This window comes from Medicago sativa, chromosome 1 (assembly GCF_051527215.1).
Source record: "Medicago sativa cultivar Bolivia chromosome 1, Bolivia_mono, whole genome shotgun sequence".
Lineage (NCBI taxonomy): Eukaryota > Viridiplantae > Streptophyta > Magnoliopsida > Fabales > Fabaceae > Medicago > Medicago sativa.
The window spans coordinates 64,457,553-64,480,141 of NC_140749.1; the positions used below are offsets into that span (position 1 = coordinate 64,457,553).

At 31.9% G+C, this 22,589-nt stretch overlaps 1 long non-coding RNA gene and 2 pseudogenes across 1 annotated transcript; 1 reads left to right on the forward strand and 2 right to left on the reverse strand.

Moving 5' to 3' along the window:
- The first annotated feature begins 5,219 nt into the window (after nt 1-5,219).
- On the forward strand, nt 5,220-10,010 carry LOC146956371 (uncharacterized). Its single transcript, XR_015020134.1, has 2 exons — nt 5,220-7,045; nt 9,703-10,010. It is a non-coding gene; the product is annotated as an uncharacterized LOC146956371 (long non-coding RNA).
- Nucleotides 10,011-10,202: 192 nt separating this feature from the next.
- Nucleotides 10,203-11,025, reverse strand: LOC146956372 (ethylene-response factor C3 pseudogene; annotated as a pseudogene).
- A 6,524-nt stretch (nt 11,026-17,549) lies between these two features.
- On the reverse strand, nt 17,550-18,260 carry LOC146956373 (ethylene-responsive transcription factor 1B pseudogene; annotated as a pseudogene).
- Between the last annotated feature and the right edge of the window lie 4,329 nt (nt 18,261-22,589).

Below are 22,589 nucleotides of genomic sequence, written 5' to 3' on the forward strand. Positions count from 1 at the left end.
CCCCGTCTAAGCCCACTAAAAACGAGACGAGACGAGCCGAGTCAAATTTTATGACCGAGTCCAAAATCTCACCCCGCCCCGTTTAGTGGCGGGCTTGCGAGTTGGCGGCCGGCCCGCCAAACAAAACTTTTTTATTTTTTATTTTTTTTTACAACTTAATTGTTACAAAAAAAACTATATTGCTTTTATCGTAAAAAAATATAAAAGAATAGGTAGCAAGCAAATTTGTGAAAAATAAGATAATTATCAAATTGTCGAATTCAACATCATAACTAATAGCAAAATAAGGCAAATGCGCGACATAAAACAAATCATAAAATAAATCAACAACAAAATCATAAAATAAGTCTCAAAATAAATAAACTCAACAACCAAGATAAATCCAAAAGCATAAAATAAGTCTCAAAATATATCTAACAACCAAAATAAATCCAAAAACATAAAATAAGACTCAAAATAACAAATTGAAACACGAGTTAAGCGGGCTGCCCCGCCACGCCCCGTGCCTGTCCCGTTTTCAACGAGTTAAGCGGGCCGCCCCGCCCCGCCCCGTGCTCGCCCCGTATTTTAACGAGACGAGTCGAGCCGAGCCAACTATAGAAAGCGAGTTCAAAACTTTGACTCAACCCGCCAATAATAGCGGGCCAAACGGGCCGCCCCGGCGGGTCAGACCCGTTTTGCCACCCCTATTTCCCACCATGGGAAAGGTGGTTTTTTACCTGCAGCTGCAGGTCAAACAGGTTGCATTGGCTTTGTTTGGTATTGCAATTCAGCCAAAAAATCATTAATGAATTATTATAGTACTAAACTGTGAACTACACCCCCTTTTAAAAAAAGTACTATTGGCTTTGGTCTGAAAATTATTAATTTTTTTTTTTGCTTCGATTTTTTTTTTTTTGCCCAAACCAAAATGATATATGTATATATTAACATCACCGCTGCCAATCCCCGCACAAGGTGTGCTAAAGAGAGGCAACGATCAAAAGTTTACAACTGGCACGTGCCTAGAAAGGAGAGGCACCTCCAAACAAAAAATAAAAATTACATTCGAACACCCAAACAAGGGAACGGGTGTTGCCACCAATCATGATAACAAAAATTGAGGGACGGCCACTTAGCTTTTAGCCACAAAAAAGGAATTCAGCTTAACCTTCTCAAATAAAACCGAATGATTTGAACCTGTATTGTTAAAGACACGGTTGTTGCGATCCTTCCAAATCACCCATACATAAGCAAACCAAATTACTTTGAAAACATAATGTGAGCTGCTAGGCATACCAGCCATTAAAGTAAATTGTGTAAAATGTTCGCGCATCTGACTAGGAAAAACAGTAGATATGCCTACCCAATTTTGTACCTGTAACCAGACCATAGAAGGAATTCCGCATTCTAAAAAGAGGTGAGTAGCGGATTCCACCTTGCCACACCCATAAGCACAATCGACAGCATTTGCAAGGATTCTTCTTCTTCTTCTTCAAATCGTGAGGCATTATTAATTCCAAATTGTGCCCCTTTATGATTTAATACTGAAGTAGGACTTGTTTGGTATTTAATGTTGGTTGTACGTATCAGTATGAGAAGATGAAGTGATAAATTAACTCAACTTGCTGCTAGATGGTTAAATCATATTTTTAGGATTGGAGCAACCATTATAATTGAAAATTTCCGGTTTAATCTACTGGTGCATAAAAATATGTTTTATTAATATCCATCATGCCAACAAAAGAAAATATAATCGTAGAATTCAAACGCTTATTATCTAACCATCAACCAAGATTGATTGAATTTTGTTTTGTTAATATTAATAAGTTGTCAAATATTGTATAATTTTTTAGCAAAAGTTTACACATAAATATTGTTAATTTTATAAAGCAAGAGTGTTCAATTTTTTTACATTTTTTTTTATCAATACTAAAAATTATATAACCATATTTTAAAATAGGGTTAAATATGTTTTTTTTTATCTCTATAAATATACAAACTTTTCGTTTTAGTCCCTCTAAATCTTTTTTCGATTTTTAATCCCCTAAAAGTTTTTCATCGTTACTTTTGGTACCTCTTTTCAAATAAACTCATATGAAGAATTCATATTTTTTTAATAAAAAAATTATTTTATCGATGCTTTAAGTTCTGAGAACATGGTTCAGGAGGTCGAAATTATTTTACCAAATAATACTTAATGTTTTGGTTTTTTGCAGAGTCAGAAATATGTACGCTGGGGTTCCAATAGAATGTTTTGGTTGGGCCTTGGTTGTGCCAATAGCCCATAAAATAAAATATCATTAAACCTTATCATGTGGGGTCAAATTTTTTGTAAAATTTTAAAAACAAAAAGTCACAAATAAGTTGCAAGTGAACAATCTCAACCATTCAATATTTTTATTAATATATCAATGGTTCACATTCACCTTTCCCATGGTGGGAAAGGATTAAACCTTCCCATGGTAAATGCCACATTGATTTTAAATTCCCATATCTTTTGATTTTTGTGTTTAAAAGAAGATTTGTGGTGAACATAATATTAATTCTTGATATTTGGAGTTATATTTGTGTTGAATTTTTTCTGATTCAATGAAGATGATGAAGATTCAAAGAAAGAAGATGGAGATGATGAACATCTTCATCATATTTCTGGATTTTTTTTTTCATTTTTAATAAAAATATATTTTAAAAAATAAAATTATGTATTTTTTTTAATAAAAAAATGAGAAAAAGGATGTATATGTGCTTTTATGAGAGATAAAAGACCTAAACGGAAAAAAATAAAGATAAATGACCAAAGTGTTACAAATAAATAAGATAAATGACCTATAATGTAATCTTGTCTATAATTAAATAAAAATTAAAAGTATTAAAAGTTACCTAAATTTGATTTTTTTTTATACAAAAAATTTACTCATTTATTTGACATTTAATGTTGCCAATGTATATTACATTTTGATTGGTTGATATCATAAGGGGGTAAATACCCTCTAAACAAGAGAGAGTAATCTAGAAAAAACCAAATTTAATTACTTAGTGTTTAATCTTCCAACCTTCCATTTTCTTTCCATCTTCACACCAATGTTCCAACAGTTCTCTTACTAAAGAGAGACTTTGCCTCAAGAAAATAGAGGACTTTTTCCGCTATAATCTGAACCGATACAAGCACCAAAGTATGTTATTCCTAAATGGCTATACCCTCAATTTTCCACAAGGTATATGATTCATAACTTATAAGTCTCTTGCACTCAAACATCATGGAATCAACAAGCTCTTTGAGTCTATTTTAAAGCTCCTACATTATCTTATCAAAGATCCTCACTCACCTGAATCCTTTAATGAGTCAAGTGTTTAATGTTTATTTAGACTTCTTTTTTGATAACTAAAAGGTTGTTTTCAATACTGGGTTATTTACAACAGGCTTGAGTTTATATTTAAGCGATGAAAAGTAAGAGAGAGGGAGAGGGAGAGATTGCTTGAATTACCTCTAGAATGAGAGGATATTCCATCCGTCCTGCATCAATGCAAGTGTAATATGACAGAGGCGCGTGCAGTGCAGCCTCTCATCATTTTCAATGTTTATAAATTTATATGAGTATTTATATACCAACTTGTTTGCATCTGTCCCACCACATTTTTACTTTGAAATTATAGTAAGATTTTTACTAGAGAGACCAAAACAACTTGGACTATATCTTCATCTTCTCTATCTTCTTATATACAGGAAATAAAGGGATTGCAGGACCTGATGCGTACTTGAAGCACACAATGGCTGGCTTGAGCAACTGTATATACATACATGTAAGTACTAATTAATTTACTATAGTTTAATTTATTTGCTTCAAAACTTGACTAGTTCTGTTAAACCCTATTTTGCATTTCTACATTTTTTGTTGTTGCTGTTGAAATCTTATAATGCCATAAGCATTTTGATTAAGAATGCATTCTATTTGCAAGTGATATTTCATTTAATTATGCACTTTTTATTACTCATGAGTTACGAAGAGGAATAATCAATTCTTTGATTCAAGTTAGCTTTGGGTTGGGCTAATTATGGTGTTTTTCTTCGATAAACTCGGGGTAGAGTGGTGGTGGAACCAGTATGAGTGTTGGAATAGGACATTTTCGAATATGGCTCAACTATGTTGATCAAAAGAGCTTGTTTGATTTAGAGGGGTTTATTTGGGGTGAGTAGCGGGCGATAGATGACTATGAACTTCTTTTCCAGTGATTGTTAGCAATGGAGTTTGATTTAGGTGGTTAAGTTGATTTTGGTGGTTGTTGTTCTCATTGTTGTTGAAAGTAGGGTTTGGTTAGGTGATCTCTATTGATGTCTTTTATGGTGTTTTTTTTGTTCTCCTTATATACGGTGTCTTTATTTTGTAGCCTCTAATTTATTGGTCTCTGTTCGTCTTGAGCAAGAATCTAGTTTTTAATAATTTTGCCGTTAAAAAAAAAAAAACTACTAAGCAATTTTAATAACTTGTTTATAAGCGTTATATTACTAAAAATTATTGTGTGATAGTTGTTATTGCTAAAATTAAAATTTCATAGTTATAAGATAGAACAAATAATATAGTGTTGTGTTTGGCAGATCTAACTCAACTTTTAATGCTGAGTTTGAGATAATGTCCGTCGTTTCATCAAGACAGAAAAAAGAGTTAGCCATGTTATATTATTTTTTGAGAGCAAAATTAACTAACTAATTAATTGGTTTCGCAATACTTTTTTTTTTTTTTACAGGAACACTGAGTTAGTAGTTCGTTAGACAATTATCAAGAATCAATATTTTGATTTCATAAAACAATAGCTTGCATATGAAAGATAAACCTTCCATGTATATATATACACACACACACACACACACACACACACACACTTTTGGACAACTTTTTGTTGGTCCTCTTTAAGCAGCTGTTTTACACTTCTTGTGGCATTTTAGTGTTTTTATGGCTTAGCTTTAGCGCATTTCCCATCTTGTTTGGACACATGCTAGCCGGCCCTGGTGCGCCACTATCTATCCTATCATACACTTTCTCTCATGAAACCCCTTTTGTGTGCCTTTCATTTACATATTAAACCCTTTCATCATATATATATATACATATTTGGAGAGGAAACTAATGTCATTTCATTGAATTAATTAAGATCCATGGTGGAGGAACAATGCATTAGATAAAGACAGGTATTTGTGTGATTTCATATATATTAATTTTAATTTGGTGAAAATTTCATTTATCAATTAGTTCTTAAGACACATATTTTATTTAAGCATGAAAATAATACTTGTGTATTATTGCTTGATTGTGAGATTCAACATGGAATTTTGAATCAAATATTTGACTTCACATATCTGCTTCCTTTCTATCTTATATGCTTTATTCTCGAAAGTCTATTTTTAGTTTAATTTTGCAGTTTATATTTGAAGGGTCGGATACTAGTTTCACCTTTTTTTTTTTTTGAATGGCATATATTATTGAATTTGAAATACATTCATTCTTAATGCTTTATAGATTTATAATAAAAAGACTGGTAATTAATTTTGTTTAGCAAGAAAGAAAAATAACATTTTGTTTCTAAAAAAGATTCTAATTTGCATAGTTCTTTTTTGTGTGTGTTTGTGTATGGTTCTTTGGCTATCCATCCTCAACACAACACACAATATGATATACTTTTCTTATGAGTGTGTTTGTGTATGGTTCTTTGGCTATCCATCCTCAACACAACACGCAATATGATATACTTTTCTTATGAATTTTTTGTTTTTGTGTTGAATTTTGAATAACAAATGTTAATAGTTAGTTGTTAGATTAATCTTCTCATTTGTCCAAGTTTGAACCCAAGATCACAAATTCCTTATCTCTTAACTCAAACCAGTTGTGCTACCCAACCCACTATGTTATATATGATGAAATATCCCTATTAAATTAATCATTTAGTTTAGTTAGCATATTTTTTTTATGTTAATTAGTTAGATTAAAAACTTGTTTAGTTAGTTTAATAACTTATTCAGGAAACAAACATATACATAGATGCATTTCCTGAATTTTTCTATCATATTAATGGTCAGTATATCACCTTCGAAGTGAAATGTCCTTAGTTTTTCATTCTATATTTTTTAGGGCACGTCTGAATTAATTAGCTAGAAATATGCATCTAATCTAATTGTTGCTAGGAATATATCCCCTTTTAGACACAACAAGTAGTATGAAACTTGTGTTGTCGCCCTGGTACTCCTTTGGGCTCTCTAGTATCAAACTCTTCATTCAATTTTATGATAGAGTGGGAGTGGATCTCGTGTCTTGAGTCCTTGTATCAACAGTCTGTTGTATTTTTTATTATTAATTTATTTTAAAGTTATAATATGATTTTATATTAACTTATTGTTATTAACAATAAAGTGAATATGCCTCTTTTATTTACTTGGCCAATGCCCGTTACACCATAGACCACGTTGCAATTAACTCACTTGGTCAATCCTTTAATTTAGCTTTATGGTTGCATCAGTTAGAAAACAAATTGCAACGTTATAATGGGATTGTGTTATATATACTAAGGAGCGGTACATTGATGAGTAGACGAAGGAGCAATTTCACTATTTCCTCACACTCTAAACATCCCCTTATTACACATATATTTGAGAGTTGGGTCATTGTTTCTTAGATTATCCAATAGTTGTTTCTGTGCCCTTGCTAGTTCACATGCGGTGTTAGCGAGGAGTGACTGTTGTATCTGGAGAGCGCTAGCTTTTAGGCCAACTGCATCAGGTGATTGACCTGTGGTGGCGAAATGCTCTTAAGCCCAGTGCAATTGCACGCCTCAGCCAACGATCGATAAGCTCTTTCTTTCTTCTTTATTTTAGTGAGAATTATATCTATAATTGCTGCTATATTTCTTGATTATTATTTCTATTTATTAATTAATTTTGTGTCAATTTTCCAACACAGTCTTCCTCGCGGTGGAGCCACAATCATGACATTTTGTTTGTGTTTAACATCTGTGTAAGTAGCGATGTGAGACACTCAAACTTGAAGAAGGGATTGTTGGAGTTCAAGTACGAGCGGTAAGTATCATATCATCTAGGCTAAAGTGCAACTTTGGCCCCTTATCTTTCAAAAAGTTGCGATTTTGGCCCTCTAACTTTGAAAACTACAATTTTGGCCCCCTAACTTTGAAAACTGCTGAGAAGGCGACACATGTCCAAAAAAAGGGCCATTTTGAAAAGATAAGGGACCATAATCGCAACATTTTGAAAAGATAAGGGGTCAATAGACATATTTCCTTTAAGTTAGGGGGTTAAAAGAGCATATTTCCCTAAACATGGGGGACCAAAATTGTAGTTTTCATACTTAGGGGGTCAAAATCGCAACTTTTTGAAAGATAGGGGGCCAAAGTTGCACTTTAGCCTATCATCTAAAAATGAGGTAATTGAAATATATATAAAAGATCGATGTGATCAAATCTTTTATGAATTTTGGTGGAGATAGTATCAAAGTTTATTAGTGGTTTTCATCAGTATTCCAATTGTCACTCTAGAACTCCCTCGGATTCCCCAAGGCTTTCCGTCCTCGTGAGCTTAGCTCAGCTGGTTGGGACAATGCATAAAATATACAAGGTCCGGGGTTCAAACCCCGGCCACTACCAAAAGCTAGGCACCTTTCCAGAATATTGTGCAAAATGGAGAAGCTAGATATGTGACATGTAAAACAATTGTAAGAAATAGTACAAAAATTAGTACTCCCTTCGGTCCTATTTACAAGAGAAAGTTGATTTTTTAGATACATTGAATAATGTATGTATCTAGTCAAGAATCTAAACCAAATACATAAATTATTTAATGTATCTAAAAAGTAAATTGTTTCTTGTAAATAGGACCGGAGGGAGTACTACCTAAATTTTTGGGGAAAGCCACACACGCCAACGATTAATCTACATGCCCAAAGATTTTAGATGGAATGTACATGGACGTATCAGAAAAAAGTAATAGCACACATAGACTTATGTGGTTCAACCCTTCTTGCTATGTCTGCGAGAACACTAACATATGTTGTATTGTATACCTATGGTTTTTGAGCCGTCACTATAAACCTCCATAGGTATATGTCATTTTTCGTCTGGTGATAATTTATTTATTATTTCAAACAAGATTACAATAATGTAACCCAACTTAAGTGTATCACTCTACAATACTCCCTTAAAGAGTACTTAAAGAATGATAACATTCACATCCCACATATGAAATGATTCACTCCTATAAGACACATGGATCTATGTAGCCCACACAGTGGACATACATGTGCCTGCACTATATTTTGAGGAATTTTTTTTGTGAGTTCTATAACATGCCATATGTTAACATTTTGAGTATAACATGCTATATGTCAACATTTTGACTAACATGGCCCACACTCATCATACAATATAAACTCTCCACATTTGATCTCCAAAAAATGGGAAACACCAATTCTCTATATGATCAACTAAGATTTGGGGTACTTCAACGCTTCATGAATCTCTCATAAGAAAGTGTCTTTCACTCGTGTATATAACTTAGTGGATATTAATTGTCTTATCCTTCTTAGTTTTTTTTTTTTTTTTTAAGAATCAAGAGAGCAAGGAAGGTATTAAGGAGAAGCTAGACATCCCAACAAGGTTGACACTCCATAGCTGCTCCCAACAAGGTCGACACTCCATAGTTGCTCCCATCCTCTACCATCTACTCTGAAATTTTGTTAATGGAAAACTATACAAGAGGGGGGACTAGGCCAAAACCCTAAAAGAATAACAACAAAAGTGGAAAAATAGGCAAAGAATCCCACCAAACAGCATTTATAATAACATGACCATGAAGATTTGCAAATTAATAAGTTCCCTAAAAAAAATACCTGTTATGATTTAGGGAACATATTAATTTGCATATACCTGTTGCGACATCTCCTGGTGTGTCTACTTGTTTACATGCAAATCAAGTAATGACTCAACAATTCAAATTAATATGTTCCCTAAAAAAATTAATATGTATTCTACACAACTTATGATCATGTTTGCAATACCTAAATCATAAGAAATCAAAGTATCCTAGTCCTCTTCTATTCCTTCTTCTAAATTTATCTAGACATCTTTTTTTTATTAACAATTAACAATATTATAACATATCATTGATTCATCTGGCATATAAATATACGATTCATTTACGAGTTTACTAGAACGACAATTTTCATTTTTTATGTTCAAAAATTACTATAGATACAATGTCACATTCAATAAAGATTTATGATACATGTATAGGATGTACTCAATGTGTAAGAGCTTGTCCCGCAGAGGACTATGTTGGTTGTAAGAGGTGTGAGTCCGCTTGTCCGACATTTCTTAAGAGTTCGAGTTTATTTAAGGCATGAGACAACTTGAAGTATGAGTCTAGCTTATTGATACGTTTCAAAAAACAGCACACAAATACGTTTTTTCGATTGGCAAAAACCCGTGCTCAAAAAATATTTTGTATTTTTTTTAATACGGGCTTTTCTAGCCCAAGTGTATCTTATTTTTATGACGAATTATTTTCCTTGGTTAACAATAATTGTAGTTTTCCAATATATAGCCGCATGTTCCTTAATTTTCTTATTCCTTCATAGGGGAAATAAGGTAATTTTGTGGTATAGCATTTGTATATGCTTAATCAATCTCCTTCTAACAACCTATGCATTTTGTTATCATTTCCAGTTGGGTATTCAACAGTTGAACCGACTCTAAAATAGAAGTATTTTCCTCTGTGTGCTGAATCGTTCCCAAAGTATCAATCGGGTTGCGCTCCACAATATATATAACATTCTCCAATGAAAAATGGAAGTAAGTGCCGGACTGTCCTCTCGGTTGCGGCGTTGCTGCACCTTCAATCGCATTTGCCACCTTAGTCACTTGGACATTTCAAGTATCGGTTCAGGTTCATTGTGTTGAGGTTCCTTTAGTATTCCATGTATTTGTTCCGTGACACTAATTATTTGGAAACATTTTATTTTGTGTTGAGGTTCATCTTTCTTAGTAGCTTCACTTCATTTCTCTAAAAATTTAGAAACATTTCATATCTTGAAATGTATCTCTTAAATTTTCACAATTTGAAATAATATTTGAAAGTTATAATTGATTTCATTTAATTCCTTAATTCTTTTTATGATGTGTATTTTAATCATGCAACATGTTAGTTCGATATAAACTTAATTTTGAACTATTTATTAAATCAGAAAGGTTTACACAGAATATATATCCAAATATCAAGAAGGAAAAAACTCAAAAAAAATGAAAGAAAATTACTGAAATTAACAACTTGATGATTTGAACTAGCTGTTGCTGCTTGTACTTTGATTATCAGATATTGTTAGAAGTTGCTCAAGATATTCAGCTCCTAAATCCTCTAACACCAACACACTTGATGATCCCTCTGCTGTTTCTTGAAATTTCCCTGCTTTACCCTTCTTACTTTTTGATGACGACCTTAATTTTCTTTGGTTATAGTGTCTCTCTTTGAGTGCAAGTGCAGGTGAAGACCCTTTTCTGCAATCATACTGAATCTCTTGCAAAGATTCTTTGACCCTTTGAACAGGAAAGTTGAGAACAACATTATTACCTCTCGTTGAAAATGCAACTTGATCATAAGCTAAAGCAGCATTTTCAGCACTATCAAAAGTTCCAAGCCAAACCCTTCTTCCTCCTCTTGTTGTATCTCTGATTTCTGCAGCATATTTTCCCCAAGGTCTTTTCCTAACACCTATATATGACTTTTGATCAATCTTATAATTGTTCTGCATTACTTTAGCTTCAGATGACTTCATTGATTGTTTTGGCTCGTTTTCGGTAATTACTGTCTGCGAACTCGATGAGAAATCAACCATATCGAAGGTAAGACAATCATGAATACCGAACGATTCGAAGGGAATTTCTGAAGGACATTTTTGCAGCATTTTTATATCTGAGTTTAGGAAAAAGGGGAGGCTCATATCTTATTAGGCAATAAGTGCTGTTCTATTGCTTCTTGTGTTGGCTAGCCCTTTTGGCTATAATATTTATAATTGCTTCAGATTAATTGTCAAACCCCACTTCAGGTTGTTATTCAATTATGAATTATGGATTTGGATTATCTTAATGTGGCTAGAAATATAGTTATAACCATTTATTAGTTAAGAGAATCTAGTACTGATAAAAAAAAGCTTAGTTTTTGTCAAAAAAACAGTTATGAGAATCTAGATCTAATAGGTTTATTTTATTTTTTAATTGATCAAATAGGGCTTATGATATGCATATATGGCCTGTAATACCATAAGCACTAATCATTTAAGTAATAATACAAAATTTCATAAATATACGAGGTTTTTAACATAGACCAACAAAAAACATGAAAATCCAAGCTAGCAAGTATGCACCTTTTTATTTAGACAAAAATATCATTAATCTTTATTATTTAAAACTAATAACTTGAGGGTTAATTTAATAATTCTCGTTATAAAATATGTGTTGGCTTGCATCAATTTGCCAACTTAAACCCACTTTTGTTATAAATATATTTATGTGATAACTACAAAAATTAAACAACCCAATAAAAACAGACAAAACGGTTTTGACAACCTTAAGAAAAAGACAAAACGATTTTGACAAAAAATGGTTACAGTTTTTTTAAAAAAAATTACATAATCACATTTCGTTTAATAATGGTTTATAATAGCAGTATGTGCATATTTTTGTACAAATGAAAAGGTGCACACTTGCTAACTTGAACTTTCATGTTTTTTGTTGGTATAAGTTAGCAAACTCATACTCTATATATATAGGGGGTTGCTAACTTACACCCACCTAAAACCACTAAGGTGCAAGTCAGCAAGCTGCACCCACTTATAATTTACTAAAATACCCTTTTGTTTATATTCTAATTAATTTTAAATAGAAGGGCAATTTTGTAACTAGCTTAAAAAATATCCTTAAAAAAAGAAACAAAAAAGACAATGACATGCTTAAGGTACAAAACATGTAATAAAGACAAACTTCTAAGAAAACAATATTTGAAATGATGAAAGTGAGTGTAAATTAGTGAAGGTTGCTAACTTGCACCTTAATAATACTTATAAAAATGAGTGTAAATAATCAAGTGGGTGTAGGTTGCTAACTTGCACCTTAGTGTTTTTAGGTGGGTGTAAGTTAGCAGCCCCCATATATATATATATATATATATATATATATATATATATATGTAGGGGTGTGCAGGAAAACCGGATACCATGAACTGATTTGAAAAATTAGGTGAACTGTTTGTAAAAGCCCACTTCTTTTTGGATCAAAACTGACCCGGTCCATTTCATTAAAAACAATCAGTTAACTGATCCCATTTCAAAAAACCAGAGATCCAAATGATAACTGCATCACACTTGAAGAAATAAAAAAAAAAAAGGAACTCACGTTATTTTCTGTATTTTGAAGAGAGAGAGAAAGAGGGATTATTCAAAGAAATCGAAAATATTTTTCTGCTGTGTATGCAATTGAAAGGTGAAAGTGATAGCGAGAAGAAAGGGAGAAAGAAACGGCGACGGCGACGGCAACCGCAACGGCGGTGTGATAGACACAGAAACGGCAGTGAAATAATCTGCAGAATATGCAGTGACAAATACGCACCATCGAGATTATCAACAAAACTAAACAAAACAAAAAAATTGTTAAAAACAAAGTGATTCAGTTAGAATCGAATCGATGAAATTGAAAAACCCTAAGAAACATAGGAAGAAGATGATGAATCTGGAAAAGTACCGATAAGGAAGAAAAGAATGGAATCAGATCGGAAATGAGAGAAAAATAGTAGACACAGAAATGTTTATAAATTCTGCCTCTATGATTCCAAGCTAACATGTCCTCTTTTGGGTCACAAAGTCAATGTTATTTTCCTTTTAGAAATGAGAAATTCTGCAGGTAAAAAAACGGTTCAGGTAAAAAAACCGGTTCAGGTGAAAATCCGGTTCAGATAAAAAAATTGGTTCAGGTAAAAAAATCCGGTTCAGTAAAAAAACCGGTTCAGGATAAAATCCGGTTCAGATAACATGAACCGGTTCTGAACTGGACTGAACTGTATCAAACCGGTTTTAAAAAAATCCATTTATTTTGTGAAAGTAGTTTTTTGATCCAAATTGTATCCATAAATCTAGTTTGGTTCAGTTTGGATAAACCATTTGCACACCCCTATATATATGGGTTTTGCTAGAAGCCACTCATGAAGGTGTCTTTTAGCATTCCACACCTCAAGGTGTGATTTCCACTTTTTAGTTATAACTTTGCTAACGACGCTTTCATAAAAATTAGTTTGTGTCTTTTAACAAACGCTCATAGAATAACTTGCTAAAAGACACTTTCATAAAAGGTGTTTTTCTAGCAAAACATATGTGTGTGTCTCATAGAGAGAGAGCTAGTTCACCAAAATCAAAGATTTATGTACTAGGTTTCTGTTCCCTACAAAAAAAAATGTATTAATATGGCAATAATACATAGCATGACCATCTAGAAGGCGTGACATAATTAAGTTAACCAAACAAGAATTAAGATTCAAACAAATGATCACATGTCCCTACACCTGTGTGTGTCTCATATGTAGTAACATAATAATTATTTTATTCATTAAAAAACTTCATCAGTTAGTTGATGAACTGCACGTACGTATAAATTGAACCTATGCAAAGAATAGTTTTTTAGGAGAAGGCGTTATAATTCATTTTATTAATAAAAAATATTATCATCTATACAGAAGGATTATAGAAAAGATGGGGACAAGGATAAAACAAAAATAGGCTCAAGCTAGCTAATGAATAAACCGCTATATGTTTCTTTAAAAAAAATGAATGAACCACTATATTCGTTTGCGGATCCTTGCAAAAACCACCTTATAGTTTTCGTGATTATTTTATGTAAAATGTTTTGCTTACAAATTAAGGAGGATAGTTACACGAAATTATAAAACAATCCACAATATTACATGTCCGGATCCACTTCGATCGAGCTCAAAAACCAGACAATTAGCTTATCATTAATTCGTGATATCACTTCTCCAAACAAAACAAAAAATCATGCAATCACTAGAGGCATAATACACATGGTCAGTGATTACTCAAGCATCTCACCGGAAGAAATGGAGAGGACATGAAATAAAGAGGATCCTAACTCGATTTCGAGCCCAACTTCACTCACGAAGAACACAATACACGCTCTATCAATATTATCACTTGAGACTCTTCCACTTGTCTGTTGTTTCAAAAGTGTTCATTTCTTGATTTCAAGGAATGAAATTGTTTAACATAAATTACGAAATATGGTTAATTTTATGTAAGAAAGAGAAATCAAAGGTGATTTTAAAGTGTTAAATATGTTTTGGCCCCTATAAATATATCAACTTTTAGTTTTAGTCCCTCTAAAAAATTTTCTTCGATTTTTAGTCCCCAAAAGTTTTCCAACACCACTTTTGGTCCCATTTTTTTTTTCAAGTAAACTCATATTTTTCAATAAAATTTTGCATAAAAGTTTATAATATTATAAGAATCTCTTCCGAAAAAAAATTAGAATTCTTTAACAAACATGAATTAAATATGAACTTTTATATTTTTGACGGTTAAAAATTAATGTTTTGTTGAAAAATTCAAAGTTTTTGGGAGAGATTTTTATAATATTCTACAATTTTGTTAAAAAATACAAATTGTATACATGAATTGACTTAAAAATAGGACCAAAAGTTGCGATTGAAAATTTTATAGGGATTAAAAGTCGAAAGAATTTAGAGGGACTAATAAAAAATTGATATATTTATAGGGACCAAAAACATATTTAACCCTTTTATAAAATTGTCTTTCATTAATAACATAAGCAAAAGAAATTAAAAGAAAAGAAATTAATCAATAGTAAAAAATGTGATAGAAAAAAAATATTACTGTTTCATTTGGTTTTGTAAAGTGAATTATAATTTAGGATTTTTTTTTCAAAGTGACTAATAATTTGGAACATGTTCATAATATTTAATTAAAAATCATACTCATAATATATTTAATCAATTTTTGTATACTTTACCAACAAATAATTATTGAGTAATGATACTTGTACAATCATTTTGTGACAATTTCTGGGAAAACAATTTTTTCCCTTTTCTTTTGAGACAAACAATAAAGAGAGATCACTCAATCATACTTGTACCATCGTCTTATGACAAATTTTTAGAATACATTTTTCTTCCCTCTTCTTTTGGGACAAACAATATAGAGTTAAAAAAACAATGCAAGTATATGAGATAGAATTATCTTACTAGTTATCTTATAAAGTTGTTGTGCAAATATCATTTATCATATTTTTTTAGTATTCTAGGACAAAAATAGAACAATTTTGTCTCAAGCACGCATGATGACATGTGGGCCTGCGAATTACATATATAGCAGAACTTCTCAACGCATTCTAAAGAGTTTAGTTAGTTTGCAATGCGTATGTTAGGCTGTTTATTAGCTATTTAATTATGAGGAGAATAAATATATTATCGCCCATGGTTTAGACAACTTGTCATATAATTAACCAAATAGATCAAGAAGGGAAAAAAAGACCACGTTATTATGCTTTTTTTAATACCAACAACAGTGTGAGTTAGTTAGGTGTTAAGTCTCAAGTTATATATAGTTAGTTTTCTTAGTTAGTTGGTTTTCTATTTATATTTATATTAAGTTAGGAAGTTGATTAAAGATTGTTGAGCTGGCATCTTTCTTCACCACTGTACATAAACCTTATATGTACAATTGCAATTGCATGACTATGGTGTTCATAGGAGTCGTATATATACCTTTTCCACCCTCCAACAGTCCAACTTGCAAATGTATCAAGTTAGTTAGATATTATTGAGCTGACATCTTTCTTCACCTTTGTATATATACCTTTAAGTTGTTAATCAAGGAATGAGATCAAAATTGTGACCTTAACAATATTTTAAACCTTAATAATGATTAGGATCAGTTTAATTTTACTCCTATTCTTCACTTGAATTTCAAACACAAAACCTGCATGAATAGTATTACATGTTTGAATTTCTCTTGATTAGTTTCAATGATTATATTGAACAATTTTTTTTTTGGAGAAGTACTAGCTAGGTAGATTTTTCATTGGCATTTTTAAGGTTGAGTGATGCTAATTAAATATGTGTTGGCACATTGTATGTCATAAATGTTATGTCTTTGTCTTAATATGAAGGTAGTTGTTTGGTTTTATGTAAGGATACTAGCAGTAGCGGAAGCCAGAGATTTTACAGAGTCTGGGCAAAATTTTAGTCGAAAATTCACACGTGATATAATATATAAAATAGTCATAAAAGTACAATCTGAAATAAGAGAGATGAAACATAATCTGCCAATAGTGTGCTAAATAAAATTATGAGGTTTCTACCAAAAAAAAATTATGAGGTATTAATGCCCTTTCCGAGACCTCTTTACGGTGAATGTTCGAATAATATCAACATCATCAAGTGACTTGAATATCTCCCGCTCGGTGTAACATATCATTAAGTCATTGAACCACCCATTGTTGATCTTGTTGGTAACAATTCTTTTTCACAGGCTTATAATAAGATTATTTTACTAGCTTATTGACAGAGCTTGATACTTGGTGGACTTCCAACCTTTGTTGATGTTGGTAATAGCTTTGGTGCACCCGCTATTGTTTAAGATTCACAAATTAGAAGTTAAAATCTTATTTATTATGCGCTGTTGTATAAGTGATTGTAAGTATTTTTAGGTATGAAGTGATTGTAAGTTGTAACTTGATAGTATGTCATTTTGTCTAATAAGCTATTACGAATAGTAATTCAAATTTGTTACCATAAATTAAACGAGAAATGGAAGTATATATAGATTTTGATTTCTGTGAGTATTGAGCATTTCTGTGAGTATTGAGTATTGGTTTGGGTAAATGGTAAAATAGTTCACAGCTAGGGAGAATTATTCTACTTAAGTCACTTCAAGAATTTATTCTAAAAATTGATTGTAGTAATCAATTTCAAATTCCAATTATATTGATTATAATATTTGATTATATTGATTAAACTAATTTTAGTGGTAATTTTATGAATTATTCATTTTTAGAATTTATAGTAGAATAAAAAATATAAAAAAAAATAAAACAATGATAAGTTTTAGTGACAGTCGCAACCGTAGGTAGGAGACCTTAATGTTTTTCAAATGATATCATTAAAATTACCTACGGTTTTGTCTGTAGGTAAAGGTGGAAAAAAAATGCAGTGACAACCATTTGGCAATGACAGACGGATTTAGTTACGGAAATTTGCCCTATAGTGATGGATTTCGGCTGTCACTAAAAGTCAAATTTTTTGTAAATTTTTTGCGGTTATACAAAGAAAGTATGGGTTGAGTCCAGACATGTGTCTAGGTTTGCCGGGTGGTAAAACTGCCCCTGGATACTAGTATACTCTTTTAAGTCATGAATAAATTGCTTCTTGTGAAAAATAAAAAGAGAATACAAAACCTAAACAAGCAGAATAAATTATGTTGTAAAAAATCCAAAAAAAAACAGAAGGAAAAAACTCAATAAAATAAATTACTTAAAATAAAAAGTTGATTTGAAGTAACTGCTAGTGCTAGTACTTTGATCAGATATGGATAGAAGTTGCTCAAGATATTCAACTCCTAAGTCTTGTACCACCAAAACACATGATCCTTCAGATTGATCTAGTTTCCCTGCTTTATTATTCTTTACACCTTTTGATGACATCTTTCTTTGATTATAGCGTCTCTCCTTGAGTACAAGTGCAGGTGAAGACCCTTCTCTGCAATCATATTGAATCTCTTGCAAAGATTCTTTGACCCTTTGGACAGAAAAATTGAGCACAGCATTATTACCTCTCATTGAAAATGCAGCTTGATCATAAGCCAAAGCAGCATCTTCGGCACTATCAAATGTTCCAAGCCAAACCCTTCTTCCTCCCCTTGTTGTATCTCTGATCTCTGCAGCAAATTTCCCCCAAGGTCTCTTCCTCACACCTATATATGATCTTTCTTCTTTAGGTTCAGAATTATTCACTGATTGATTTGGTTCATTTTTGTTTGGTCCTTGTTGGTCAACCATGTCAAAGGAAAGATAATCATGAATATCAAAGAGAATATTAGTAGGATCTTGTTGCAACATTTCCAAATCTGGGTTTTGGAAAAAAGAGCTACTCATCGTATGCATTAGGAAACTGTTTTATGTTTGGTTCTTATAATCTTCTGTGTCTTCCACTCCTGGCTTTAACTTACATTGCCTTATTTAACATGTCAATTTGGATTATTCTAATTTTTTTTTTGAAAGGATTTGGATTATTCTAATGAGAGAATCTAATGGATAATTTTTATTGAGAGAATCTAAATCTATTAAGAGAATCTAATGTTATAAAACTCATAACTCAGATTGAATATTCTAAGGAGGTTTACCCATAATGGTAATATATGTTGAGGAAAAATTTAATTTCACATTGATCATTCATGAGATTTTGGGTGCACGTTTGAGCTGAAAATGATTTCCTATTGATTATTTAAATAATTATCCACTCAAAATTTATCTTTAGTTTTAATTTTTCTTATTTAATTATGCATTCTGTCAAAAAAAAAAAAATCACTGTAGATAAATAGAAGTTATTCAACTCCTTAGTATTTTATTTTTATCTTAAGTTTTTGTCTCTTTTGCTTAGAAAAAACTCCTTTTTTCTCCTCAAACAAATAGCATTGTAGTTCTTCTTTCGAGAAATGCTAAAAAAGGCTACAAAAAAAAAATTGGAATTCCAATGAACGAGATACGAATTCTAATTAAAAAAGGTATGAAAAAGAAAAAAACTATATATATATATATAACTCAACTAGTTTAAAATTGAAGAGTTGGAAGTCCAAACTGCAGATTTAAAGAAAAAATAAGCTTCATTCAAAAGAAAATATTGGAAACATGGTATAATCAAAATGACAGTGTTGAAAATAAAGCCACATAAATAAGCTTCATTCAAAAGAAAATATTGGAAACATGGTATAATCAAAATGACAGTGTTGAAAATAAAGCCACATAAACACGTCAGGATATCCATAGATAATTTATTTTAGAAGAGGATATCCATAAATATTTCACAAGCCAATAAAAAATTAACAAATCAAAAAACCTTAATTATAAAAAATTGTCACTATAAAGAGCTATAAATCTCAGTTGTCCTTGTGAGCTTAACTCAGTTAGTATGGACAATGCATAAAATATGCGGTCCGGGGTTCGAACCTCAGCCACCACAAAAAAAAACTATAAATCCCAGAAATATTTATTATATAAAATATAAAAAATGAAGACATATACGACATATTTATTATATAATGAAGACATATACGACATATTTATTATATAAAAAATGAAGACATATACGACAAAAAAGCATCTGTCATCACTAAAATTGAATTGAAATATGTTGAAAATGAAAATAATTTTAAAACCCAATAATAACACCGCCGCCTTAAAGCTTGAACAAAGTTGACCAAATAGAATTTAGTTCCAAGCAAACAAAAAAAAAAAAAAATTTAGATCCAAGCAAACAAATCACATGTCACTAGCTCCTCTAAATTTGTGTCCAAATAGATTAATTAACTTCAACATACGAGGTTAAATTAACTACCAAATACAAGGTTTTCTTTTGGACCAAACCACATAGGAGGCTGACGCACCCTTTTAACATTAATCTATGTAATTCTTTTAAAAAAAAAACATTAATCTATGTAATATGGGCTAAAACAAACACCTACATAATGAACACTTACGTTTATTTGCACAACCCTTTAGTACAACTATTCAGGACAATCAAGATATGCATGACAATTTTAGGGATTGATCATACGAAATACAAACCGAAAAAACTAGATTAAGAAGAAAATTGTTTATATTTAACTTGCTTGTATATATTGGTTGTCCGGTATAGTTGTATCAAAGGGTTGTTCGAAAAACATATCTCCATATCAAATGTGTTAAAGAAGACTCATGGATGAAACACTTAATATTGAAAATGTTTACTTTGTGATTTTTTTTACAATAAATAAAAATATTTATTCATTTAAATTTATAAAGTACATCGATACAATACAAATTCGTTAAAAACAAAAAGGATGAATTTGCGAATAAGTTCACAACATCCATGTTAATAACATAAAACAACAAAGTACAAAAGTCTACAAATATGACTAAATTGAAATCTTCAGAATACTCATACCTCCAGATCTGTAACGTTGACAACACCAAAGTCATTGATTGGATCTGCACTCGCACCTCAGTCCATTCTCCCATCCCCCCTGGCACACATACACTGTTACATATTCTAGAAGTGATACCTTTACAATCCAATTCAACATCTTTAGCTACCGAAAATTACCTCCTCTCCTCCTTACCTACCCCTAACACATTCTCCTTCCTCATCCTGTCCTTCTCAACTTTCCCTACAACCAAGTCAGCATATGTCGCCTTCTTACCCACCAAAGACAAAATCGGTTCCTTCACCCTCATATCCTTTTCACGCCTAATCGCTTCCTTCTTCACCTAATCCAACTTCTTTTTCCTCCAACTCACTAACACTACCTCAGCCTTCCTAAACTCCCTCAGTTTTTTTCCATCGTCAATACTATGTATTTTTTCTCACTCACCTAACGACTTGCCTCCTCTACCTTCCTTCTCAAACCTATCATACCGAGCCACATTTGCAAACATTCTACAAACTCCAAATTATACATTATTTAAGGCCTTTTTAAGTTTCACCACATCCTTCACATTCGTGTACCAGGAAAAACCATACACCTGACCGCTAGTATTGTGATTTCTAGAAGCAAACATTTCTGACAACATACCACATACCTCCATACCCTTTTTAATTCCATGTACTGAAGATTTTCTGGTATATTTGAAAAATAAAAGGAACCCCTATATCACGACAGATTAAATACCAGCTCAAAATCTGCCACACGATAAGTTTGCACATTACCAATCTGATATTTGCTACCCAACAGACTTTGATGCAAACGAAAAGGCTTGCTACTTGTTGTTGCACGATGAGAATCCGATCTACCATGTGACTGTGAAGCCATAATGAGACATGTGATTAGGGATGGGAATACGACAGACCGACCTACGGCATAGCCTTTAATAGGCCAGACCAAGCCATACTTTTTTCTTAAATAAAGAAAGCCTAAACTTTTTTTGGTAAACAAGCACTAGTTTTAGATTTATTGAATGTAACTGTCATATTCGACAGAATTGACAAAATTTCCATAATTAACCCGAGTACAAGTTTAGAAATAAAAGTAAAGTATCTTAAAAAGAAAGCGTTGTGATTTGCAAAAGGTAAACTGGTACATCAAAACACATACATATCTTGTTACTCGTTTCTCTCTATGGCTTGGGTACTTTGAGCATAAAGATTATGTATTATTGATTAGTGACCCCCTGTATCTTATGGAAACTCTTATATATACATAATAAGAAGTAGGCTTAATTGGTCTTTTGATCCCCTAACTAATTTCAAGTTTTCATTTTGGTCTTATAACTTGTAAAATCCACAATTTGGTCCCTCAAGTTAACCACAAATTTTAATGTCTAAATTTTTTGATATGATTTTAACCATTTGATTGTATGTCCATTGTATTTAATAGTGGCCTGGACTGTCAACACCTAATTATTTTCACTACTCATCATCTTCTCTCTTCTTCTTCCTCGAAACTAATTCATCATCATTTTCCATAATTTTTTATATCTTCCAAAAACGTTTACACAAAAAAAAAAGTGAGACATTGAACTATCTCACCAACCCTCCAATAATCTCGTATCAACAACCTTAACCAGCCAACAATGTTTCTTCATTTCTTAACTTCCACAACTATAACACAACAACCTTCACATTCTTCAGATCCAACAATTTTTTGGGTTCATTAAACTTTCAGAATTCAAAATTCAGAATTGGTATGTTTGTCCGATTTTGGGTTTGTACGTCGCCGGATTCTGCTTTTATTAATTGGTTGCTAGGTCATTCTTAAGTCGGAATCAAGAATTCGAAAGTTAGGGATCTTAAAGAATTTGAATGATAACAATGAGATGCATACGAGGGATCTGAAAGAAAATTTCGGGTTTTGAGATTCAAAGGGGATGAGAATGATTGAGAACAATTCGTGAGAGATTGAGATTCAACAACAATTGTTGTCACATTCATCTTCTCTGATTCCCCTTTTGTTTCCTTTGCCTCTAGCTTTTCAACTTTTTCCCTCAGAGTTTATTCCTCTTCCCTTTTACCCTGCAGCTCCTCCAACAGATGATTTTTATCTGTCTGTAACTGCCCGCTTTCCTTGTTCATCTTATTGATATATTCTTTTGCAACCTGAAGCTCATGTGAAATGTTTGAGACGCGGTTCTCAATATTTTTGTGCTTGTAAAAAAAATTTAAGCTTACAACATCAATTCCAAATATCACACTGTTGAGAGATTGAGATTCAAAATTTTAAATTATAGAAAAATTGTTTGTTGATTCTTATAATTTGGTTTTGAGTTTTCAAGATTTATGTTGCTAG